Genomic DNA, 25717 nt, shown 5'->3' on the forward strand with positions numbered 1-25717 from the left:
CTTTTACCTAATCTAAAGTGAGGACTATGCTTTATAAATCCTTTATAAATGACAATTAAAGGCTCTGTTTTAAACAGGAAAAAAGAACTTACACAGCATTATTCATTATAATTCATTTGAAAATCCACAAATGAAACTGTATCAAATAAAAAAAAAAAAATCTTTGCAATCGTATGTAAAATAAAATCACTGTGCAGTTTAAACATTGCGTCCTATTGTATTGTTAAATTATTATATTGTTGTTGTTTTATCCTTTTTATGTTATATTTTGACATTTCTGTTGTTCATCAATATTTAAACTTAACAGTAATTTTACTTTTTAGAAAAAGATGCAAACATCATTGTCCATTTAATACCAAGCCTTTAATTTTCATTTATAAGGGATTTATAAAGCATGAATATTCCTCACATTAGATTAGGTCACTAAACTGCATGTTAAAAAAGCATTTACTAACATACAAATTAACCATTAGTATTGCCATTAGTATAAAGGTTAATTTCAATTATTCTTTTTCACATGAATTTTTTTATGAAATTGTACCGGGAGAAGCCAGTCAGTAGAGTCTAAAGCTAAATATTTAGCAATGTTTGCATGTCCTTTACTACATAGAATTTATTAAAATAGAATATATATATATATATATATATATATATATATATATATATACATATATATATATATATATATATATATATATATATATATATATATATATATATATATATATATATATATATATATATATATATATATATATAGCATCCTCTATTAATAAACTTCAGTTAAGATAAACTGTGCCAGAGTTCTTACCAGAGGTGCGTTTCCAAAAACCATTGTTAGCTAACTAAGGTCGCAAGTTCCCTTTGTTACAAATATAGTTTGTTGTTTTGGTGTTTCCCAAATCCATTAAAACTTAGAATAAAAAATAAATAAATAAATAAATCATTAAAGTCATCTCTCTTACATGTAATTTGCTTTAAAGAAACTTTTACTAGGTTATTTATTAATTTATTGTAGTTTTAGCAATCTTCATACTGACAATTGCGTTCCCTTTGTTGTATACTTTGAAAACATTTATGCCCTTTTGAACGCATCCGTGGCTCATGACGAAAGCTATAGGTGACCTATTATTTAAAAGCGGATTTAATGTTACACCTCCAAAGCTCATGAAAACAAAAATATATATCATACGCTAATGGTTTTAATTTATTGTAGGTTATTTATTAAGAAAATGTACACATTTCTGCAGTGGTAAAAATGGTATATGTGGTTATATGTTTAGAATATAATATGGAATATTCATAATTATATTTGTATAGAAAACATTGGCCCCATGTGTGCTGTAGTTTACACATACTTGAATTAATATGGAAAACAAGTGCATGTTTTTACCAAAACTAATATTGAATGTTTTTTTTTTTAAATACATGTGCATGAAAAACAATATAATTTGCACAAAAAAAAAAAAAAATATGGGCATTTTCTCTAAAGAAGTTAGACACCGTTTAGAGCGGCATTATGGGCGTTTTGCATTATAAATAACGTGGTTCAAATGATGCATCTGCAATAGAGCAACTACAGTTTTGGGAAACACTCATCCCGACATTTTTTTTTTTCATGGTACTATGATGAGTTCATTAGGGAGTTTTGTTATTGTATGGGAAATGCACCCCAGGTCTAGAAAAATATGACCATATCACCTCAATTTTGTTTGCACCCTAATTTTGTGTACCTTCTGTAAAGCTGCCTTGAAACAATAATAATTGTAAAAAGCGCTATACAAAAAAAAAAAACAAAAAAAAAAACTTAAACTGAATGACCTTCAGGTTAACAATTCCATTCTGATAAAGCGCTTGATACGACTTGGGGAATAAGGTAGAATTATAATTGTAACAGTGCTCTGCAGGGCCAAAAATAAACAGGACTATTCAATGTCTTAACATATAACAGCCACATATGATGGAGTGATTGCATGATCATTGAGTATTTTTTTTAATATTCAGATTAAATTTATACACATTAATCCTGTTATCAGTTACAAAAACAAGCATTTTAGAAGTTAGCAGTACACGTGTTGTTTACTAAGCTGTCCTAATTAAACTCATCAAGTAGTTTTCCAATTCTATCTTTAGTCAGCGCAGTCGGGAAGAGCAACTACGCCTGACTGCACCATCTGGCATCACCACCTCACCATCATGCGAGTTAAAGAGTTAATACGCCAACATGACATCAGACTCTCTGATGGATTTCTAACCAGCATGCATCTGGCAGCGCTTAGTTCTGCTGAGCTTTTGCACTCAAACACTGGCTACTCAACCAGACTACGTAAGTGTTGAGCAAGCATGTTCATTGGCTGCAGAATCAGCAATCAGTTTGCACTAAGCAGTACTGTCGAATATGTAAAATTATATGGCTTCGTGTGAATTTTCAATTTATTTTTAAATATTCACCAAGTAATGTTTAACAGAGCAGTATTTTCTATACTAATTTATTTTAGTTTGGCTGAAATAAACAATTGTAGTTTGTTTATTTTTTTAAATATTATGTTTAAACAAAGACTATATAGAATACACAAGACGTGTCACTCGAATGGTTTGGAACGGGGAAAAGTATAACGGTCAATGTGGTGAATGAAGCCCCGCCTACTAGTACAGGAGCCAATCATCAATCACTATAGACTGATATTTCTCTCGAGAGAAGATGTGTGCTTTTACGACAGTTCAGTGGTCAGCAAACACATTCTCAGCGAATACTTGCTAAGAAATATATCCATATAAAGCTTAAAATCTCTTTTAAATGAACCAAAGGCACTTGAAAACAAAAGTTTTTTTTTGGTTTTGTTATTTGCATGAAATGAAGGCAAGGTACATTCCGCCCTGCCAAAGACACATCACATAACAGCAACTAAAGGCCAGCTCACACTTTAAGATTTTTTATAATCCTGAACGATTGTAGCATGTCAGGCTGCATGAACATGGCTCTCACGTCACACTGCACGATCTCAGCCGTCATAAAGTGAGATTGAATGACAATGAAGACGCACCAAACACAGAAGAAAACTCTCCTGGAGTTTCACATCATCCACGAGTGACACTTTCACTATCCCACGTTCTGAAATGATTCCTCACAGCAAACGTAAACTATCTGTACTGAATTTTTCACAAGCCGTTTTTCAATAATAAGAACAGGAAGAAAAAACATTGACATTTCCCTGTGGTCATTTGAATTTTCACATGGATTGCATCATCAAATTCGGAGCTCCTATTGGTGCTTGGATGGACGCTCATTGCATCTGTTGTCACACTGCAGGAAAGTGTCTGAAATCTTTTGACACTGCCAGAACTTGCCAGGACTGTCTCTGAACATGTCAAACCAATGATCAATGATCACCGATTTAAGCCTAGGATTTTAGGAATCTTTTAGGATTTCCTACATTTGTCTCAGATTTGTCACAAGTCTCACAGTGTGAGTAGGGCTTTAACGCCCACAAACTTGTAAACAAAGTGTCGATGTCATTTATGGAGGAGATTTGCCATCAAGACCATGTTATGAATTACTTCTTAAGAGCAGCAAGATCAAACAAACATTATCCAGAGAACGATAATGTGTGGAACAGCCATAATTCAGGTTGGTGTCGTAAACTTTTTTCTTTGGCATGCGCATTAGCTCGGGAAACCTGAAAAAAAAAAAAAAAATGCTGATTTAGTTTCATTCAGACGTTTAGAAATGAAACTTACACTGAAAAAAAAAATATTCAAAGATGATTCCTTTAGATTTACTTTTTTTTTTTCTATGTTAAGTAGATGTAAGCAATTTATTTGGGTTGAATTTAAACAAACAAAAAAAAATAGCTGAACATTATTAAATTTAATTTGTTTGTTTGTTTAAATTCAACACAAATAAATTGTTTGCAACAGTTCTGCATGCAACACTTTTTTCATTGTATGAGATGATTGTTGTTTAATTTTATTGGTGATTCCAAATATGTAATTTAATGATAAGCTTGGCTAGCAGTTTTGAAGGATTTGACATTTCCCCATTTAAACTGAATGCCCAAGCATGCTGCACGAAAGGCGTTTTAAAAATGGCTGCCAAGTGAAATGACTTGCCTTAAAGGGATTTTTGATTAAGTTAGCACTGTCACCTTACGTCAAGAAGGTTACTGGTTCTAGCCTCGACTGGGTCAGTTGGCATTTCTTTATAGACTTTGCATGTTTTCCCCGTGTTTGCGTGGGTTTCCTCCGGGTGCTCCAATGTTCCCACAATCCAAAGACACACGGTATATGTAAATTGAATAAACTGATGTGTTTGGTGTTGGTTCACAATACTGGGTTGCAACTTGAAGGGCATCCGCTTTGTAAAACATATGCTGGATGAGTTGGCTACTCATTTCGCTGTGGTGACCCCTGATAAATAAAGGGACTAAGTTGAAGGAAGATGAATGAATGAATGTTTAAGTTCAATATTATTAGCCCCCTTAATAAATTACTATTTTCATTTGTGTATTGGCTACAAAAAATTTACTTAATCACCTGCTTAATTAACGTAACTTAATTAACGTAACTTGACCAATTAACCTAGTTAGGCCTTTAAATTAAACGTTAAGCTGAATGTTTGCAAAATATCTAGCAAAATAACATAAAATATTATATAACTGTCATCATAGCAAAGATTAAAACATGTAGTTACTGGAAATTCAAACTATCACGCTTAAAATGTGTTTCATTCTCTTTGAAACTGTACTTGGAAAATATATAAAAATAAATTTAATTTGAGGGGTGGCACAGTGGTTAGCTGGTTTGAATCCTGGCTGGACCTCTTGGCATTTCTGTGTGGAGTTTGCATGTACTCCACATGTTGGCGTAGGTTTCCTCCGGGTGCTCCGGTTTCCCCCACAGTCCAAAGACATGTGGTATAGGTGAACTGAATAAACTAAATTGGCCGTAGTGTATGAGTGTGTGTGAATGAGTGTATGGGTGTTTCCAAGTACTGGGTTTCAGCTAGAAGGGCATCTGCTGCTTAAAACATATGTATATACTTGGCGGTTCATTCTGCTGTGGCGACCCATGATATATAAGGGACTAAGCCTAAGAAAAATGAATGAATGACAATACATTAGAGGTCTAATAAGTTCGCCTTCAACTACTGTATATATGTTGCTATTGCTAGGTGATTGCATGCAGCCTGTGCCATTTAAAATTTTAACTACATGGTATGAGTATAAATGAAGTTATATTTGAGTTCGTCATGTTCATGTGTCGCCAGAGAGCTACATGATAAATTGATTTAAAAATATAATGAAAAGAGTACCTATTTTTTTGGCAGGTGCAGTCAAATAGATTTGAGCAATTCAAAGGAAACGCTGCCTTTCAGTCCATTCATACCCCCACCCAGAAAGTGAAATGAGTTTTCTCAGACGACGACTCTGAGCTTCTGTGAGGGTCAAGAAAGGTAGAAGCAACATCTTTAAATAGGGCCTGAGGTACAGTGAAAACAGACAAAGACATCGTTCCAGAGAAACCCACACAGAGTACAACAGAAACGCACACAGGTAACACAAATAGTCCACAAAACCGAGAGCCCCACAATGGCGTCCCTAATACAATGCAACATTATAGAGGAGCGTAATCTCCACAGCTCTATTGGTCTAATCTCTGTGCCTCTGCTTTATGCTTTCTGTCAGGTAGACAAAGTTGTCAGTCAGGTTGGCAAAGCCATTTTCAGTTGTCAATAGGACAGAGGGGGAGTGCTGGGCGTCTCAATAGAAAAGGAGAAATTACAGCGTGACTGAGCTCAGTAGAGACCCGTCCTACTGATGATGGATCGACATTCCTAGGAGAATCTCGCTCTCTCTCTCTCTCTCTCTCTCTCTCTCTCTCTACCCCATTTCTGCCATAGTGATTGAAAGACATTCAGGGGGCTGCAGATAGATTGAAACAGAGAAATGGAGGGACAGTGAGAATGTAAGTAAAGGCTGACTGTGTAGATGAGAAGAATGAAGCTATTCAAACAGTGCTGTGAGCTACAGGTGAAAGGCTAATACGAGTTTTCAAGAGAAGAAAGAGGGAAAAAACAGCACTGTTCCTCCACTTTTCTAGGAAAGGCTTTGGATTATCAGCTTGGGTATTGCTGACACTTTCCTGTTGCTTTTATGACCTAATCAGAGGGTGGTGAGGCGGAAGGACTGGATCAGAATTGTGAAAACCTAAACCTCCACTTGTTCCTCAACCATTAAAGCAATTTAATTATTTATTATTTATATAGATTATACAGTAGATTAATTCTATCTATCAATCTATCTATCTATCTATCTATCTATCTATCTATCTATCTATCTATCTATCTATCTATCTATCTATCTATCTATCTATCTATCTATCTATCTATCTATCTATCTATCTATCTATCTATCTATCTATCTATCTATCTATCTATCTATCTATCTATCTATCTATCCACACATGATGACATACAGTAAAGTCTTTTCCATGATTGTGTGTACACATTATTTGTTAAACTTTGAAATTTGTAGTAATATTTTTTATTGTCCGGTTATACACAAAAACACACTTGTACAATTATCTTTATGGGGACCTCCAATAGACATACTGTAGAATGTGTATAGTCCCTCAAAACCAACCCCACCCCTAAACCCAACTCTCAAAGAAAACTGTTCTTACAATTTCACTTTTTTAAAATGCTGTATTCTCTGTGATTTAAGTCGTGGTCACACTGGACTTTTCTCCCCATAGACTTTCGTTCATTAGCACAGGAAACCGGAAACAGGAGACCGGAAAAGCAAACTCTTGGGTAAAGTTCTGCAGTTCGCAGCGTTGCAAAGTTAAAGCTTGGTAAACTCTGACCTGCAAAATGGCATCACATGACTGTGTGAGACCAATCGAAGATCCAAACATGACCTCTCTGGAAAAAAATTGAAAATATGGACCAATCGAATGCTTTTTAATTGTCTAATCGTCTTGTTTAATCCTGCCCCTTTTTGCAGCGCGAAATTTGTACAGAATTTCACAAGCTCAAACTCTAGTGTGACCGCAGCTTTATGGGGCGATTTCCTTATGGGAATCAAAAAAAAAAAATAATAAACAAAAAATGTCAGCACAAGGTCAACATTTACTGGGATTTATACTTCTGAGGAATAATACGTACACACACAATTTTATATCTGGTTTATGAGCACTCTTCTTTGGCATAATGTATTTTATATGGAAATACATCATATCAACAAACAATGCAGCACTGCAACACCCATAATAAGGTATCATTTCCATGTTAAAAAGAGTTTTTGTCCTGCGACAACGATGCTCTAAATTTATATTTTCGAACAACAACATATACTACTTTGACAAAGAATCAGGTACTGATTTGCTATAGCAAATTTAGTTTTTAAATATCATTTTACATGACATTTATTACCATAATGAAAGCAGCAGCAGACAGTTCTCAGATCTTAAAATGAAAATAACTAGAATTAGCAGACAGTTTGAAAATGAAAGTCAGAACTGTGATTTAGTGCAAACCAACAACATCAGTCTCAGTTGCCTATTGATAAAGTTTATTGTAAATGTTAATGATAAACATTGTTAAAAATGTTTAATATCTTCTTATTAGATGAAAAGCCTTTACCACTGGGAATGTAGTGGCTGTTTTATTAAATGTTTAAGTTGTGCCACGTTGCTTTTGGTGCAGACAGCCAAATGGCCAATTGTCACTGGAGTCAGGAACCCAATACACATAAGGGGAAAAAAATAGAATGTCAAAAGACCCTGTAAATTATGTTTTTAGACAATTTGTATTACGGGGACACAATACATGTCCCTGTAAACCAAATAAACAAGTATAGACACACACACAAACACATAAGCGTGCTATATTGTGTAAGGTAGTCTAAAAAAAATCCTTTAAACATGTGGAGCTGGTAACATATCAGTGAAGGGTGCAATAAAAAAAAAAAATAAATAAATAAATAAATAATAATAATAATAATAAAATAATAATAAAATAAAATGAAATGAAATGAAATGAAAAAAAAATAAATAAAAATACAAAAATAAAATAAAATGAAATGAAATAAAATAAAATAGTAAAAAATTCTATCTTTTATTTTTTTCGGCTTAGTTCCTTTATTAATCTGGGGTCGCACAGCGGAATGAACCGCCAACTTACCCAGCATATGTTTTACGCAGCCGATGCCCTTCCAGCTGCAACCCATCACTGGGAAAAACCCATACACTCTCATTCGCACAAATTTAGCTTACCTATTTCACCTATACCACATGTCTTTGGACTTTTGGGGGAAATTGGAGCACCCAGAGGAAACCCAAGCGAACACGGGGAGAACATGCGACCTTCTTGCTGTGAGGCGAACGTGCTACCCACTGCGCCAAAATTATAATATATTTTATAGATATTAATTATAATTTTTTTAAAATAAAATAAATAAATAAAATAAAATAACAGATGAACATTTGTTTTAGTGAGTCAATCAACAGAACTACATTAGGTTACACTACATGATCAGGAAACCTCTTTGAGGCACCAACCTTTTCACATTTTAAAGTGAATAAAACTGGCGCTAATCTGCGATGTCAATGAAGGGCAAAGGGAAAATGGCCAAGATCTTTGCATGACCCTGCAAAGCTAGAGTGCAGCAGTGTCCAAAGGTCAGATCAATTGCATTGGCAGACCATCATGATCAGAAGCTTTTTAAACTCCCAAAAATTGCAGAAGCAGCACATTGAATCAAAGACACCGTGTGATCTATTCATCTGCTGATAGGGGAGCTCAAGTCTCTACACTTCACCACGCTTGCGTTTCTGATCTACAGTTTAATGATCATGTCAGCATTTTAAGACTCTTTCGTCCTATCAGATATATGCTATACTATCCTCTCATCATCAGTTCTTCTCACAGCCAAAACTTCATCTATCAATTAATTGAAGAGCTTTGGGCTCCTGATATGCTGATGGGACTTGGAAAGCTCTTTTTAGATCACTTGCAAGGTTTTTTTTTTATATGAAGTATTTAACATGATGTTTTAAAGTAAAACATGTAGGTTTATTAACTTCATATATTCTCTGTAAGTTGCTGACAACTGTGATGGTTTCTCGATGTTCTGGCTAACTGCAATGCATCAGGTTTAACTTATCTTAAATCATTGTAGTAGTTCAGCAAATAATTTTATGCTTATTACGACATTTTAGCAGATAAAAATAAATTACTGAAAATTTAAAACTTGTGAATTGCTGTAATACTAGGACTTTACTGGTTTGATGCATTTACAAAACTGTGGCGTTAGTAGAATTAGTTGGCATTATGTATAGCTATTAAAGGGCACCTAGGTTACCCCTTTTTTCATATTTAAGATGAGTCTTTTGCGTCTTCAGAATGTGTCTGCAAAGTTTCAACTCAAAACACCCATCAGATTTTTTATTATACCTTTTATAAGATTCTATCTTATACCTTTTCGCATCAGGTAGCGGTTTTGTTGTACTGTGCCTTTAAGGCTAGTCCTCCCCGTCCACCCTTTCTACGTGCCTTTATCTCAACAACAGCAGCTTGCATTTAGCTTTGCACTATTTTGCACGCAAATGTAACCGGATACAGGTTAATCTCCACTGCTGTATGGATATCTGTTATGTTAGAAAATAAACCTGATTTAACATCCACAAACTGGGATTGAAGCGTCTTCTTTCATAATTGTTCTTACACGCGGCTGTGCTGATGAAGTAAATCTGAAGTAAATCGCTGTTATTCATTACAAACACACACGCACGCACGCACGCACGCACGCACGCACGCACGCACGCACGCACGCACACACATATATATATATATATATATATATATATATATATATATATATATATATATATATATATATATATATATATATATATATATATATATATACACAGTTGAAGTCAGAATTATTAGCCCCCTTCAATTTTTTTTCTCTTCTTTTTAAAATATTTTTCAAATTTAACAGAGCAAGGACATTTTCACAGTATGTCTGATAATATTTTTTCTTCTGGAGAAAGTCTTAATTGTTTTATTTCGGCTAGAATAAAAGCAGTTTTGAATTTTTTTATGAACTACTTTACGGGACAAAATTATAAGCCCCTTTAAGCTATATTTTTTTTCTAGATAATCTACAGAACAAACCACTGTTATACAATAACTTGCCTAATTCCCCTAACCTAGTTAACTTAATAAACCTAGTCAAGCCTTTAAATGTCACTTTAAGCCATGTAGAAGTGTGTTAAAAAATATATATTAAAATATTATTTACAGTCATCATGGTAAAGATAAAATAAATCAAATAGAAATGAGTTATTAAAATTATTATGTTTAGGAATGTGTTGAAAAAATCTTCTTTCCCTTAAGCAGAAATGGGGAAAAAATAAACAAGAGGACTAATAATTTAGGGGGGCTAATAATTCTGACTTCAACTTTATGGTTATATATATATATAAACTTGATTTAAATATTGATTGTTAAAGTTTAAACTCAAAAAATATATACTATATATAAGAACAGAAATACAAGTGATTCTTCCTCCTTATGCATTTTCTATTTATAGTAAATGCTGATGTTGGTATATTCAAGTAAAGCAAGTGTTTAAAGTAATAAAATATATTCTCCCCATTTACAGAATATGACTGAACTTTTAGTTTTGACCATGCTGAGTGTTTGCTTTTTTCTTTCAGACGGACCAACACTTAAATGCTCCCATAGCTCTGGGGAAATACAGCCCTAGTAATAAATGGTTGACTTTATCTCTAGTGAAAGATGAACAGCAAAACACTTCTCCAAACTGCACCTCAATGCCTCTGATTTATCAGAATAATAATGTGAATATGCCCAAATCCCTAATGTAATTTCAGAAATACGGGGGGAAAAAAGTGCATTTTTACTGAAAGTTTGAAAGGTAATCCTGAATCAGCACTTTGTTTTGCAAACTTCAAGCACCGGTATATAATATTTATGAGGGAAATCCATAAAAGCTTCATTTAGGAAGAAGGGCAATCAGGAATCCCAGTCAAGAATCTCTTCCGAGGCTATAAATCCCAGCATTAAAGAGGATCAATAGACAGTTTTTAAATGGCAGCCAATTACTGCTAGTTAATTACATACTTAACATACCCACGGCTTTTAAAGCTCATACACACATATTTGTCACTTCAAATTACCCTATCATCTGCAACTATTCTCCATTCATCCTTTCTCTCCAGCTTTTTTTTTTCTTCTTCGATAAGCTGTTCGGTGACCTTGAGCATCTGCACTGCTGCAGCCACAAGGGGCCAGAGCTTGTTGATGATGAATCCATCAGAAACAGAGCCACAGTCTAAAGCTGTGATAAACCACGGCAAACACAAACACACAAAGTGAAACATAAGTGTGAAGGGTCAGAACGGCATTGAGGTCTTCCTCATTAAACGCAATGTGAAATATTGTGCTTCACTAAAGTGAGTGCAACACTATTTGAACAGAAATAAAAAATAAAAATTATATTTACTTGTTCTTCCAAAGAGATTGCTTATACAGTATATTGCCCTTCTTTGATGATTATACTGTTAACTGTTATCATGGTAATATTCTGTGCATCCATGATTCATTTTACAACAACACCTCTGATATTAGTAATAAACAGTAATAAGAAATAAATGACTCCTGATTACATTAGAATATAATGAACATATAAAGCTTCGATGCAGCCATGACTGCTTTGTATGCTACGCATGAAAGCCTATAACTAAAATTAACATGGGCATGCAGAGGCAAAGATATTAAATATTTAAGTTCTGCAATCACTACCAGGTAGCTTGCATACAGTAGTTTAGAACTTCACCTTGGGTGTGCTTTATTGTACAATTATTCAGTAAACTTCAATTATACTATGGTTACCACACATAAACACAGATTTCCCCCTTTAAAATGCTCTTGAACTAGTTCCTTATATGCATCTCATCCTAGCCTCCACTGATAGCTAATTCCTACATGACACTTTTAAGCTAGAACGACAGACTTGAACCACTGATATGGGGTTATTACACAGAGTTTAAGCACATGTGAATTACCTGCATGTCTTTTAACAGCGTGTTACAGCGGCATTTCTTCTAATAGTGAAACTGAAAGTTGTTCCTCTCCAGGAATAGCAGAATTACTACTTATTTACTGAGAGAATGGCATGTTTTTACTTTTTAAATGATTAATATACTATATGCATTTCTACATGTGATTTGTTGCCTATACTGTACTGAGCGTATGGTCAGTCGCAACAATTTGCTCCCACCCGACCTGAAATCTCTCCCGTACCCATAAATTTCTCTGTATGGTGGAGAACATCATATAAACACCAGGCGCAAGCTGTGATGACGGTCCTTTCCCTCCTCCTCCTCCGCCTCAAAATCATTTTAAAGTTGGGGAAATCTTGCATATTTCGCAGAGCTAGAAGCAAGACAATTTCTTCCATCGTGCCCAGTGTGGCACATATGCTAGAACTCGCCTTTATGCATGCGCGACGTCATAAATTGTATAGCAAGTATAAACACGTGAATTGGATATGGGTCACAATTTAAAGAACGTGTAAACAGACAAGCAAAAATAAAAAATAAATAAAAGTCACATTTTACAATAAGGTTTATTAGTTAATGTTAAGTAATGCATTTACTAACATGAACAAACATTAAACAGTACATTTACTACAGTATATATTTATGTTAATAAACGTTAATGAAAATACAGTAGTTCATTGTTAGTTCATGCTAACTCATGGTGCATTAACTAATGTTAACAATCATGGACTTGAATGTTAATAATGCATTAGTAAATGTTTAATTATGATTAATAAATGCTGTAAAAGTGTTGTTCATGATTAATTCATGTTAGTAAATGCATTAACTAATGAAACTTATTGTAAAGTGTTACCAATAAATTCAGATATAGGCAACAAAACGGAATTGGGCATCAAGACCTGAAAGTGTAAACGGGGCCTAAGATATGATAACAAACAAGCAAAACCAAACAAGGAATTAGTTTGTTAGTTCCCCCATATTGTTCAGTACATTTATTTTTTTGGCCAGTGTCGTAGTGTATTTTAGTGGGTCAAAGGAACTTTAAAATAAATAAAATCATTTGGTAGTGTGGGTAACACTGCCTGAATCTACTTAAGCTGTTTATTTATCAAAAAAAAAAAAAAACTTACACCTTAGAATTGTCCAATCAGAATTAAGCTTTTGGGAGCTCTGTACTGTGCATATTAATCATAAATACTGCTACAAGCAGCAATTACAGGGAGCCAGCCCTTCAATTGCTTAACATTTGATTGGTTTGTTAGCGTTATATACATTAAAGAGTTGCAATAATTCCACACAAAACTTCTCAAGTCAACAATCAATCAAGTTCACCACATTTATCCTCATAATTTTTTACACAACATTTTCTAACATCTACTGGATTCTGAATGGGTGATGACTGACGTGTTTCACACCTTTATTCATACTTTGTTATGGAAACTGCATGGCAAATTTGAAGGAATTGGGTGAATGACTTAGAAAAAAAAAACTGCTTAAGTACTTAAAACAATTAAGTATGAACGTTGAATGAAATGTTCCAAATGAAAGTTGACTGAAGACAAAATAAAGTTTGGTTGGAATTTTGATAAATAATTTGATTTCATTACAGTTTTTCTTGATTGCTTTAATGCAGCCGTCAACTGAAACTTACAGGCCTGAACAGTGTCACTAATGTTCAAAATGACACATTTTGCTAGCAAAATGCACATACCGTGTCAAAACAATTACAAACAGCAACAAAAGTTTGTTTTACCTTCAAACAACACAACTTGCAAACAAGTATATGAGCTCTTTCAATTAATCATTACACAATGAGCAACAAAATACAGAACTCAGTGTGAATCAGTTGCTTGCCATTGTAGCCTATTGCCGATGCCAATTGTTTTTCTATTTGGGCTGTCAAATTTGCCTTTTTGCAAAGAATTGGATCCAGAATAAGAAATGCTTTGATTAAAATGTTATTGAATTCATGACACTTTTCAAACTGTGGCTGAAAACTGAAATACTGTAAAAAAAATAAAAATAAAATAAATAAAAAATAGACAAAAGTAATAAAATACTGTAAATATTAGAGAAAAGACATGTAAATCAATATACAGCAAAATCCCTTGGGAGTATATGGCTAATTAAAGATTTGTGTGAAGAAGTGTCAAACTGTTGCTTCAGTGAATTCCTACTGATCTGGGTAGTTTCTAATGGTTAGGAATAGATGATTTCTGTTTGGTTACCATGGCTAAAACAATGGAGTTTGGAGTGCTTGAATGACATCCGTGTTAACTGTTTTAAAAAATGATGGCGAAAATGGGATATTAATAATGAAAATGAAGTGGAAGCTAGTTTCTTTAACCAGGTCAAAGCAAACAAGAAAAACTGTAATCAATTATAAACTATTATATTGTAATCTATTATAAAAACAACTTTGATTACATATTAACAATATCACAAGAGTAGCAGTGCAATATAGCTGTATATACAGCCATACCCCACTGCTCAGAGTATGATATTGCATTTATACAACATTTTGATGGCATAATTTATAATGTATATAAAATAGAAAATCAAACACAGAGATTCGCAAAAATCCTTTTGTACAAAGAACTATTCGATTCGCCTTTATTTGAGTAGCTCTTTTACAATGTAGATTGTGTCAAAGCAGCTTCACATAAGAGATCATAGTAAATTGAAACAGTGTCAGTTTCATTTTCAGAGTTTAAGTTCAGTTCAGTTTAGCTCAGTTCAGTGTGGTTAATAATAACTACTGAGAGTCCAAACACTAAAGAGCAAATCCATCGATGTGCAGCTCTACAGATCCCGAACCATTCAAGCTAGTGGCAACACTGGCGAGAAAAAAAAATAAAATAAATAAATAAACTTTACCAATTGGTAAAAGTGAAGAAAAATTTAAAAAAAATAAAATAAAAAAAACTTGAGAGAAACCAGACTCAGTTGGGCACGTCCATTTCCTTTTCTCCGCTGGCCAAACTGCTTGTGCAGAGCTGCAGTCTCAGTGGCGGAGGCTGGAGCTGAACCCCAGCAATAACTCGTCTGTCCCTGGAGCATCACAGGAATTAGTCTCATGCTCTCCACTCCTCCATGACAACCTAAGCAGCTGCTCAGGATACAGCCTGGTCCAGGATATAGAAAGCTAGGGAACTACTTTTTTCAGCCACTCATTCACATCTGCAGCTGATGTCAGAACAGCAGAAACATCACTTTAGAGCTAGTATTTGAAATATTCTCTAGCGTAATGTCTAAAGTGATGACAAAACAGCTGATTTTGCTCACATATTAGGCTCATAAGGTGAACAGCATGAAATGCCATCAGTCTACAGCGATTGCAACTAAACTCTAGTCTAAGGATGCTTTCACACAAGCCCTTTTAGTCCAAACCCGGGTTTGTTTGACGTCATAGTATGGTACGTTTAGCTAGTGTGAAAGTGTCTTCTGAACTCGGGTGCACACCCATGAACCGTACCCAAATCCGCCTGAAAGAAGTTGCGGCAGATGGATGCGAGTCGCTTTCTGTATGTGCAAAACCAAAAGCTTCAGTAAAAGCAGAATGACCACGGTGTGCGGACATCTTTGCATTTCGGCGCTTGCTTTCGTGACAGTCACCTAGCAACTGCCGTAAACAAAACAGCAGCTTGATGACACAAGCATACCAGGGTACAGAAGGAAAAAAGACTGTGTGAACACAAACCAACTGAGAAGGTGGCAAGGGGGTAAAATCGAATTTGAGTAGGGTCCAGGCAATTGAACCAAGTTTGAAAGCACCATAAAAGCCTTTAAAGTAGATTATGTTGTCCAACAGCTGCAATATTTGTAAAACTTTAGTAAGTTTATTGATCTGCTGTCAATCTGGGTGAGTGGAGTAATACAAAAGGGTAAAGAGGCTCTATGAGTGCTGTCATTGCATAATATTGCATGGCTATCAGCCAGTCAGATTCCAGAACCAGACAGAACTGTTGTGTTTATATATATATATATATATATATATATATATATATATATATAAATATAGTGACACAGTGGTGCAGTAGGTAGTGCTTTCGCCTCACAGCAAGAAGGTTGCTGGGTCGCTGGTTCGAATCTTGACTCAGTTGCCGTTTCTGTGTGGAGTTATGTTCTCCCTGTGTTCGCGTGGGTTTCCTCCGGGTGCTCCGGTTTTCCCCACAGTCCAAAGACATGCGGTACAGGTGAATTGGGTAGGCTAAATTGTCCATAGTGTATGAGTATGTGTGTGTGTGGATGTTTCCCTGAGATGGGTTGCGGCTGGAAGGGCATTCGCTGTGTAAAAATGTGCTGGATGAGTTGGCGGTTCATTCCACTGTGGTGAACCCGGATTAATAAAGGGACTAAGCTAACAAGAAAATGAATGAATGATATATATATATATATATATATATATATATATATATATATATATATATATATATATATATATATATATATATATATATATATATATATTGCCTGTATTTTAGCCACAACTGTACAGCTCCATGTCAGATATGTTGACTTTTGTCGTCCTCTTTAAAACACACACTTTAAAAATATGTATATACCAAATTAGTAGCTTCTGAGTAACAATAAATCCGTACTGCAGCACTGATGTGCATCTCTGATGTTTGTAAAATCTGTAAACAAACAGCAGCACCTCAAGTGTGATTTTGCACAGATGACATAATGCAACAGGAAACTAGAGCTCAGGGCTGTTGTGAATGAACTGTGCAAACTAAATTTAACATATTGCTCATTATAAAGTGTTAACATATTATAGACACAACATGTGGCTTCAAAATATGTATATAGTATATTAAAAACTATTATGTGCATTGAATACTTCATGCTTGCCTGTATTTTAGCCACAACTGTACAGCTCCATGTCAGATATGTTGACCTTTGTCCTCCTCTTCGCCATATGTGTCCATAAAAAGTCTGCTTTCTAACATCATGTATAGAGCTCCTCAGGCGATGAGCGTTTGAGCATCAGATATCGCAGGCAGTTCTCCCCAAGTAGGCAACCCTTTCACTTTTTGCTTGCGTTGTGTGTTTTTTTAAATGTGCCTTGGCATGGTGCTTCACACCACTTGTCGATAAATGTGTTCCTTGACACGCTGTGTGTGTTAAGGCTTTGTTTTAGTGATACAAATCTTCTAAGGATTCTGAGATGTGCAGCATTCCTTTCTGAAAATCTGCAGGTCTGTGAAGATTTGCATGAAATTGTCTGTCTGTGTGACCCCCATACGCTCTGACATTTGGTCCCAGTGTACTTATAATGTACCAGACACTTTCCTCAAATAGACTACAAAGTAGGGCCTGGATTTGATAAAATAGAGAAAGCGAAATTTACCTACTTCACCTTTAAAAATTAAAGTCATAGTCTTGGGCTCTGTATGAGTGCAGACAGTATCTCACTATGTTTGCAGGCTGTGCAGCACAAGGTGAGAATCTGTTTGAGGTGTGAAAGAAAGCATGAAAAGGATATTATTCTGCATTGGACACTGGCATGTGTGTGTTTGTGTGTGTGCGCGTGTGTGGGGATGACTGCATTTGCAGATCTAAGGTAGTGTAAATGACTGTAATGAGTACCGTATGCATTTTAGTCACAGAAAATTACTGGAATCACGTTTTAATGTGTAAAACCAGTTGTATAAAGTATTTTAGTTCAGAATGTGTATGTGTGTATGTGTGTGTGTGTGTGTGTGTGTGTGTGTGTGTGTGTGTGGTGGCATCCCAGTTTAGAGCAGAGACTTCACTCTGAAGGAAATTCACTGTAACGGCTCACATATTGCAATGAAAGCAATCAGTATTCATGTAGCAGTAACCAGCCTACGGCCACTTTACTGCAGTTACTACTCAACTTTCTTTCTTTCTTTCTTTCTTTCTTTCTTTCTTTCTTTCTTTCTTTCTTTCTTTCTTTCTTTCTTTCTTGTCTCCTTTTTTATGTTCTTCTTTTCCATCTTCCTTCCTTATGTCCTTCCCTTTCATCTTTATCCCTTCATCCTTTTCTTCCTTCCATCCTTCCTTCCTTCCTTCCTTTCTTCCCTCCTTCCTGTCTCATTCTTTCTTCCCGTATTTCCCATCTCACTTCCTGTCAACATTTCTTCCTTCCTTCCTTCTTTCATTCACTCATTCCCTTCCCTCTAATCTTTCTTCCTTTTCTTACTTCCCTTATTTCCCATCTTTCTTCCTGTCCACATTTCTTCCTTCCATCTTTCCTTCCTTCTTATCTTCTTTTTTCTGTCCATCTCCTGTTTCCCATTTACTGTCTATATTTCTTCCTTCCCTTCTTTCCCATCTCCCTTCCCGTCTTTCTGCTTTCCTTTTTCTTTCCCCATTCCTTACTTCCTGTCTCTCTTCATTTTTTTCCCATTTTTACTCTGTCATATCATGCCATTTATCCTTCTTTCATTTCTGTTTGCTTTCCATCCTGTGTGTACTTTCACTTCCTTCATCCCTTCCTTCCTTCTTCCTCTCTTTCTTCTGATCTTTTCTCCTATTTTCCTACCTTACTTTCTTTCTGTCTCTCTTCATACTTTGCATTCTTTTTTTCTAAGGTCATGCATTTTATCCTTTCTTCTTTCCTGTCTGCTTTCCTTCCTGTGTACTTCCCCTTCCTTCCCTTTTCCCCTCTTCCTTTTTTTCAGTTTTTCAGTTTCTTTTTTCTCTATTCCTTTCTTTCCTATTATTCTTTTTTTATCCTCATTCATGTCTTATTTTCTTTCTTCCTTCTTGTCTTCCTTCCTTCCTTCCACTTAACTTTTTGCCTCTTTTCTTTCTTTCTTACTTTTCCTACTTTTTTCTATGATCCTTTCTTTCTTTCTTTCTTTCTTTCTTTCTTTCTTTCTTTCTTTCTTTCTTTCTTTCTTTCTTTCTTTCTTTCTTTCTTTCTTTCTTTCTTTCTGTCTTTCTTTCTTTCTTTCTTTCTTTCTTTCTTTCTTTCTTTCTTTCTTTCTTTCTTTCTTTCTTGTCTTGTTTCCTTCCTTCTTGTCTTTTTGCCTTACCACCCTTATTTCGTCTTTTTTCCTACCTTACCCCCTCTGTCTTGTATTATTTATATAATATATATATTTTTCTTCTATTTTTGGAGCATTACTCAACAAATCCCTAGCAGACCCTGTAAGTATAATGCTGACTGCAGACATGAAGGGGCAACTTGAATTAAGTCCAGCTAATACGACTTGCTCACAAACTGAAGCAATATCAAGTTCAGTCTGATATAAATGTAGCCATACGTGGGGATTTTGGAGCAGATGAGCTGTTTAATTTGTAATTAGTCCATCCATTCACACAGTTTTAATGCAAATGTGTGAAGCGGTTAAGAACATTCAGTCAATTGCAACAACAGCACACCCTCTCATGTGGATTTTTGCCTGCATTTTGCCTTTTAGCTATCAACCCTCAGAATCTCAATGAGAATAAGCTCAAGAGATGCTAAAGAGATTCTGCTTTCCTCTACAATTTTTACATTTCATCCTAATTTTTGTATTGTTTTGCACATTGCCTCCTTTGTCTTCTCACATAGATTAAAAAAAGTTGCTGTTTAAATTTAGTCTTCTTGCCTCACATAATACATTTTACCAGATTTAATTATTGTGATTATCTTGATTATCATGAGGTTTGATTTGACAACGAGCTGGATGACATCCAACTCAAAATAAATGATTTATACAGATGCGCACTGACAAACTGGATGCACTCCACAGGCGTGCGATTGTAATTAGATTTCCATTGCTATACTCTGGCATTAGATCATTTCTAAATGTCTTCAGATGAGTGACATAATGAAAAGTGATCCAAACAAATGCGCTCCACTCTCGCTAATTAAGAGTGCAAGAAATCGTTTTTTTTTTTTTTTTTTTTTTTTACTTCATGTGTGGGGGGCCATCACGAAATAGATATTTTTTTCTTCCATAAGATGAGCTAGAGTCAGAAACATGTGGGCGTGCGAATGAAAGGGATATGCGCTTAATCTTCTGCAAATAATGTCTGCTGAGCACATGACAGCAAACTTGCTTTCAGACAGGTGTACAAAATGTAATGGGTTTGAAAACATAATATGATCTTGTCATGTTATTATTGTTCTTGGAGTGAATCTAAAATAAGCCAAAAAAGAAAGGAAAGAAAATGACTTTATATCTGTTTGTTAGATGTTAAGAATTAATTGCAGCTGCCAGTGTAAGTTTTAGTTGAACACCAATTCAGTGTACTATTGAAACATGCTATATAGATGTAAGAGGCATGTGTTGGCTCCAGGCCACAGGTCGAGTGGCAAGTGTCCCATGATATACAGCCATTTTGCACTGCTACAGTATGAGATTTCGTTTATACAACAGTTTGATGGTATAACTATGTGTATAAAAAAAGAAAATCAAACATGGAGAGTCCCAAAAATCTTTTTGTATGAGAAACTACTTTCTTTCACCATTCATTCACTTCTGCAGCTTATGTCAGAACAGCAGAAACCATTGCTACTTCACAAATGTCACTTTAGAGCTAGTATTTGAATGGTTCTTTAGTGCAGAGGTGCCCAAAATTTTACTTATGAAGGGCCAAAAACCGAACTTGATAGAGGCTAGTGGGTCGAAGGTAAATGTAATTGCCATAAGTAATTTTCTAACTAATTGAATAATGTTTAAAAATGAATAAAAAATATTGCTTCTTCATATTAATACAGTATATATATATATATATATATATATATATATATATATATATATATATATATATATATATATATATTGCATTTTATAATTAAATAATAACCAAAAACAATCTCATCTATAACATTAAGTTACACTAGTTTTGCCTTGATTTGCTCGTTGATGTCTTCTGCATTGTATGGTATTTGTTGAGTGACAGTATTTTCGTTTTACTCAGATTCATTCACATTTAATTAAAACATTTAATTCCAGACTGCTTTTTTGTAGCTCTGCAATAAACTTTTTTGTCAAATTAGATATGACGATCTCTGTTAAAGGCATTCACCCCAACCCTCTCCATTATTCTCAGATGGGACGATGGGACAAATCAAAGGTTACGATGGGCCAACTTTGGCCCACTGGCCCTACTTTGGGCATATCTACTCTAGAGTAATATCTAAAGTGATATCAAAACAGGGGATTTTGCTTACATTTGAAGGTTTTAGTGCTGAACAGCATAATATGCCATCAGTCTACAGAGATTTCCCAGTATTTCTCTTTTGCAATCAGGAGATCACCATATTTAACCCCCACAACCAGATTACTGTGGTATAAATACAACACTACAAAATATGAAAAAGAGGGCAACTTAGAATGTCACTTACCCTTTCTACAATAATTTGTTCAGCTGTAGTTTGAAATTTACACTGATTTTGTTACCCCAAGGACTTATAATGCGGTCTCTGTCACCATCTTAAGAAAGAATGTCAACCATCAATTTCTTTGGTCTGCTAAAGGCCGCCAATGTGCTAAATTTCCGAAATTATAAATATGTTAAAAGGCACTATTTTTATATATAAAAAACAGCTTTTTTGCAATCTAAACAACTACATCCTTGCTTAAAAAAAGTCTAAAAGTACATTATGTTGTCCAACAGCTGCAATATTTGTCAAACAATAGTGACCTGAGCTTATAAGATTCTTGAGCCCTGGGCTCCCTCTCATTGCAGGGCAAGAGGGTAGATATGGATGGCTGAGAAGAGGTGGACTCAGAGCTCGACTATAAATATTTTGGATCAATTGTTTAGAGTGCTTGTTTTTTGGACTGTGGGAGGAAACCGAAGGACCCAAGGAAAACCCACGCGAGCACAGGGAGGACGAGCAACAGAACAGAAATCCCGCCTGGTTTAGAAGGGAATTAAATTGGGGGGATTCTTGCTGTGAGGCAACAATGCTAATCACTGGCCATCGTGTCGCCCAGTTGAAAGGAGGGAACGTAGGGTTGGGTAGGGGGGGTTTCTTTAAGACAAAGATATTGAGATAAGAAAACTGGTTATTTATAGTGAGGATAATTGGTCATGAGCTAATTCTGGAACAGCTGTGAATAATCATAAGCATGTGATTCTCTCGAAATTTGTTTATAAATAAACTTCACTTAACATCTGATATGACTAAAAAGTGGTCATAAACAAATATTTTATCAATCCAAATGAGTAGCAGCTTGGAACCAGAAACAGTATTTCATACTTCACCGATACGTCATGACTTAAAAAAAAAAAGAAAGTCTTATTTGTTTTATTTTGGCTAGAATAAAAGCAGTTTTAAATTTTTTTAAACACCATTTTAAAGTCGAAATTATTAGCCCCTTCACGCTATATATTTTTTTCCGATAGTCTAAAAGACAACCCATCATTATACCCCAACTTGCCTAATTACCCTAACCTGCCTAGTTAAACTAATTAACCTAGTTAAGCTTTTACATGTCCCTTTAAGCTGCATTGAAGTGTATTGAAAAATATCAAGTCAAATATTATTTACTGTCATCATGGCAAACATAAAGTAAATCAGTTATTAGAAATGAGTTAATAAAACTATTATGATCAGGAACGTTGAAAAAAAATCTTCTCTCCTTTAAACAGAAATTGGGGAAAAATATTTCTAATTCAGGGGGCTAATAATTCTGACTTCAACTGTATAATAAAATATGTAATAAATATGATTAAATATATATTTTATTAATACTGCTTTGATTTATCTTGTGGCTGGTTTGCTAGGTTCATAGACATTTATAAGAAATAAATAAAGACATTTTTAAAAATCTATGAAAATCTAAAATGAATAGGGAAACTGCTCTCTGAACTTGAACTGCTTAAAAAAGTGGTTGAGCACGAGTGCACTATAAACGTCAATGTACATAAAAAGCTATTCAAAATCTATTCAAAATAACCACATGCAGGTTTTGAGTGACACGTACTTTAAAAAGTTGAATACGCAAGTTCTTACAATACAGCAGCACAACTGTCAGGTGAATTCATCCATTAAAGTTTTAATTACAGCGGAGCCAATGTCTGCGAGTGACAAGGACCTAGTCAGGGACTCTGATCCCATAACCATGACCTTGTCCTCGCATTCATCCCCTGCAAACAGTGAGGTGATATTGGTGTATGTTCCAATTTGCAATTCAAATGATGGATATTGACTTCAAACTGTGCCTACAGCGACCGTGAGCGGCGCAATATGTGTATCAGCCACAATTCCCCAGTCACTCCTCCACAGGGCATTGTCCATGACTCTTAGATGGATAGAGAGTGTCAACATCTGTTTAGGTGGCAGAGTGGAAAAAAGGGAGAAAGAAGCAATTTGGGCAGGTGATTCTTCTGGGAATTTGAGAGTAACTCAGTCTGATGAGTAGTGCCTAAATGCATAAACACACTCTCACACACACACCTCACTGCAACACTTACGCTAATATAGTCATCTAATATCAGCCTGTTTCGTGGAAGCTCCCAGGTGTTAGTCCTTCATTATGACGTGACGGATAAATGGGCCGAGCTGCTTATGTGCCTTATGGAATATTAATAGTCTTTATAATGCAAGACCTGTCCCCCCTCTGTTCGCACACCCACCTTCTTTCAGCTAAATGAGCCTGAATTATGAATTATTTAAACTTGTGTTATTTTAAACAAGACTAATAACTCCTTGAGGACATTAGCGCCAAGGTGATGTGTGCTGTTAACAAGAGCCTTGCAAGTGCTGTTGAAGAGAAATCTCCCCAAAGAACATGTAAATAATGCGCGATGGTACATCTTCAGACTAAACCAAGGCCAGAGTCATTGACACGTACAGATTTTTGAGGAGACATATTCTCGATTAGCAGCCAGCTAAAAATACAGGGCTGAGGTATGGAAACATGCTTTATGCTGTAATATAGTCAAGCGTCTGCTGCATTGTAGATGTGGATCAATAAGTGACAATTAGCTTCTTTTGTTAGTCTCAGTTGGGATTTTTTTTTTTTTCTTTGAGAGTGATGTGTCTGCTTTCGGTAATAATGATTATAGTGCCTGTCAGGTAGTGAGTGCTGACCATAACGCTTAAACTGCAATTTAATGGTCAGCTATGGAGCAAAAAAAAAAGTGTGTGTAGACAAAATAACTTTTTTATTAAATCATGAAAATCTAAAGTATTAATGCATTTCACCGGCCACTTTATTAGGTACAGCTGTCCAGCTGCTCGAATTTCTAATCAGGCAATCACATGGCAGCAACTCAATGCATTTAGGTATGTAGACATGGTCAAGAGGATCTGCTGCAGCTTAAACGGAGCATCAGAATGAGGAAGAAAGGTGATCTACATGTAAGTGACTTTGAATGTGGCATGGTTATTGGTGCCAGAGGGGCTGGTCTGAGTATTTCAGAAACTGCTGATCCACTGGGATTTTCAGACATCTCTAGGGTTTACAAAGAATGGTTCAAAAAAGAGTAAATATCCAGTGAGCGGCAGTTCTGTGGATGTAAATGCCTTTTTGATGTCAGAGGAGAATGGCCAAACTGGTTCGATCTGATAGAAAGACAACAGTAACTCAAATAACCACACGTTACAACTGAGGTATGCAGAAGAGCATCTCTGAACCAACAACACATCAAACCTTAAGGCGGATGGGCTACAACAGCAGAAGACCACACCGGGTGCCACTCCTGGAAACAGGAAACTGAGGCTACATGTCGCAAAAGCTCACCAAAATTTGACAAAATAAGTTTGGAGAAAAGTTGCCTGGTCTGATGAGTTTTGATTTCTTCTGCCACATTCAGATGGTAGGATCAGAATTTTGCATCAACAACATAAAATTATGAATCCATCTTGCTTTGTATCAACAGTTCGGGCTGGTGGTGTTGGTGTCATGGTGTTGGGGATATTTTTTATTTGGACTCTTTGGACCCATTAGTATCAATTGAGCATTGTTAAATGCCACAGCCTTCCTGAGTATTGTTGCTGACCATGTCCAAGATTAACTTTTAAATCGCAAATTAAAAAGGTCTGTAACCATGTCAAATTTATTATGTCTAATTTCCGGTTCATAAGGTCACACGCATCACTGCAGGCAGCTAAAATTTTCATGCACTCAATGATTTTTTTTGTACATATAACCTACTGTCTAACAACCTGGTAACAGGCAAACATAACAACACTAAAGCCCATTGAGTCACTATACAAACAGACAATAAAAATACTGAATAAAAAGCCTCTGAGACATTATCATTGTACCATTTTATAAAAACAATCTGTTAAGCTGAGAAAATGTCATTAAGTATTCAAACACTTGTCTCATGTATAAAATCATTCATGGTCTGTCATCTTCACATCTCAGTCGGTTTGGAAACATCAGGAACACCACACACAGAGCAATACGAGGGGCAGTCTGAAGAGACTGTATTGTCCCACTCCGGAAAAGTGCCTTTGGTCAGGGTGCCTTTTTAGCTGCACAGGAGTGGAACCCTGTCCCTGGCAGCATCAGAAACATAACCTCTTCCAATATGTTCAAAAAACATCTAAAAATCTTGTTAATAGAGCATCAGACGTGTCATTATTCCTATTAGCATGAACCTGTTACTGTTTGTGGCTGCTATCTTAATGATTTTTTTTTATCTCTATCACATAATGTTGGTGTTTTTTGTTTAATTTGTACATATACATTTTTTATTA

The 25717-nt window shown here is 35.4% G+C and overlaps 1 long non-coding RNA gene across 2 annotated transcripts in view; it reads right to left on the reverse strand.

Moving 5' to 3' along the window:
- Positions 1–1973: 1973 nt before the first annotated feature.
- Positions 1974–25717, reverse strand: part of LOC147834548 (uncharacterized) — a 264546-nt gene continuing 240802 nt past the window's right edge. For both annotated transcript variants that reach the window (XR_015504550.1, XR_015504543.1), the window contains one exon: positions 1974–3677. This is a non-coding gene — a long non-coding RNA (uncharacterized LOC147834548). The remainder of the gene's footprint in view (positions 3678–25717) is intronic.

Source organism: Danio rerio, chromosome 12 (genome assembly GCF_052040795.2).
Source record: "Danio rerio strain M-AB ecotype USA chromosome 12, GRCz13ab, whole genome shotgun sequence".
NCBI lineage: Eukaryota > Metazoa > Chordata > Actinopteri > Cypriniformes > Danionidae > Danio > Danio rerio.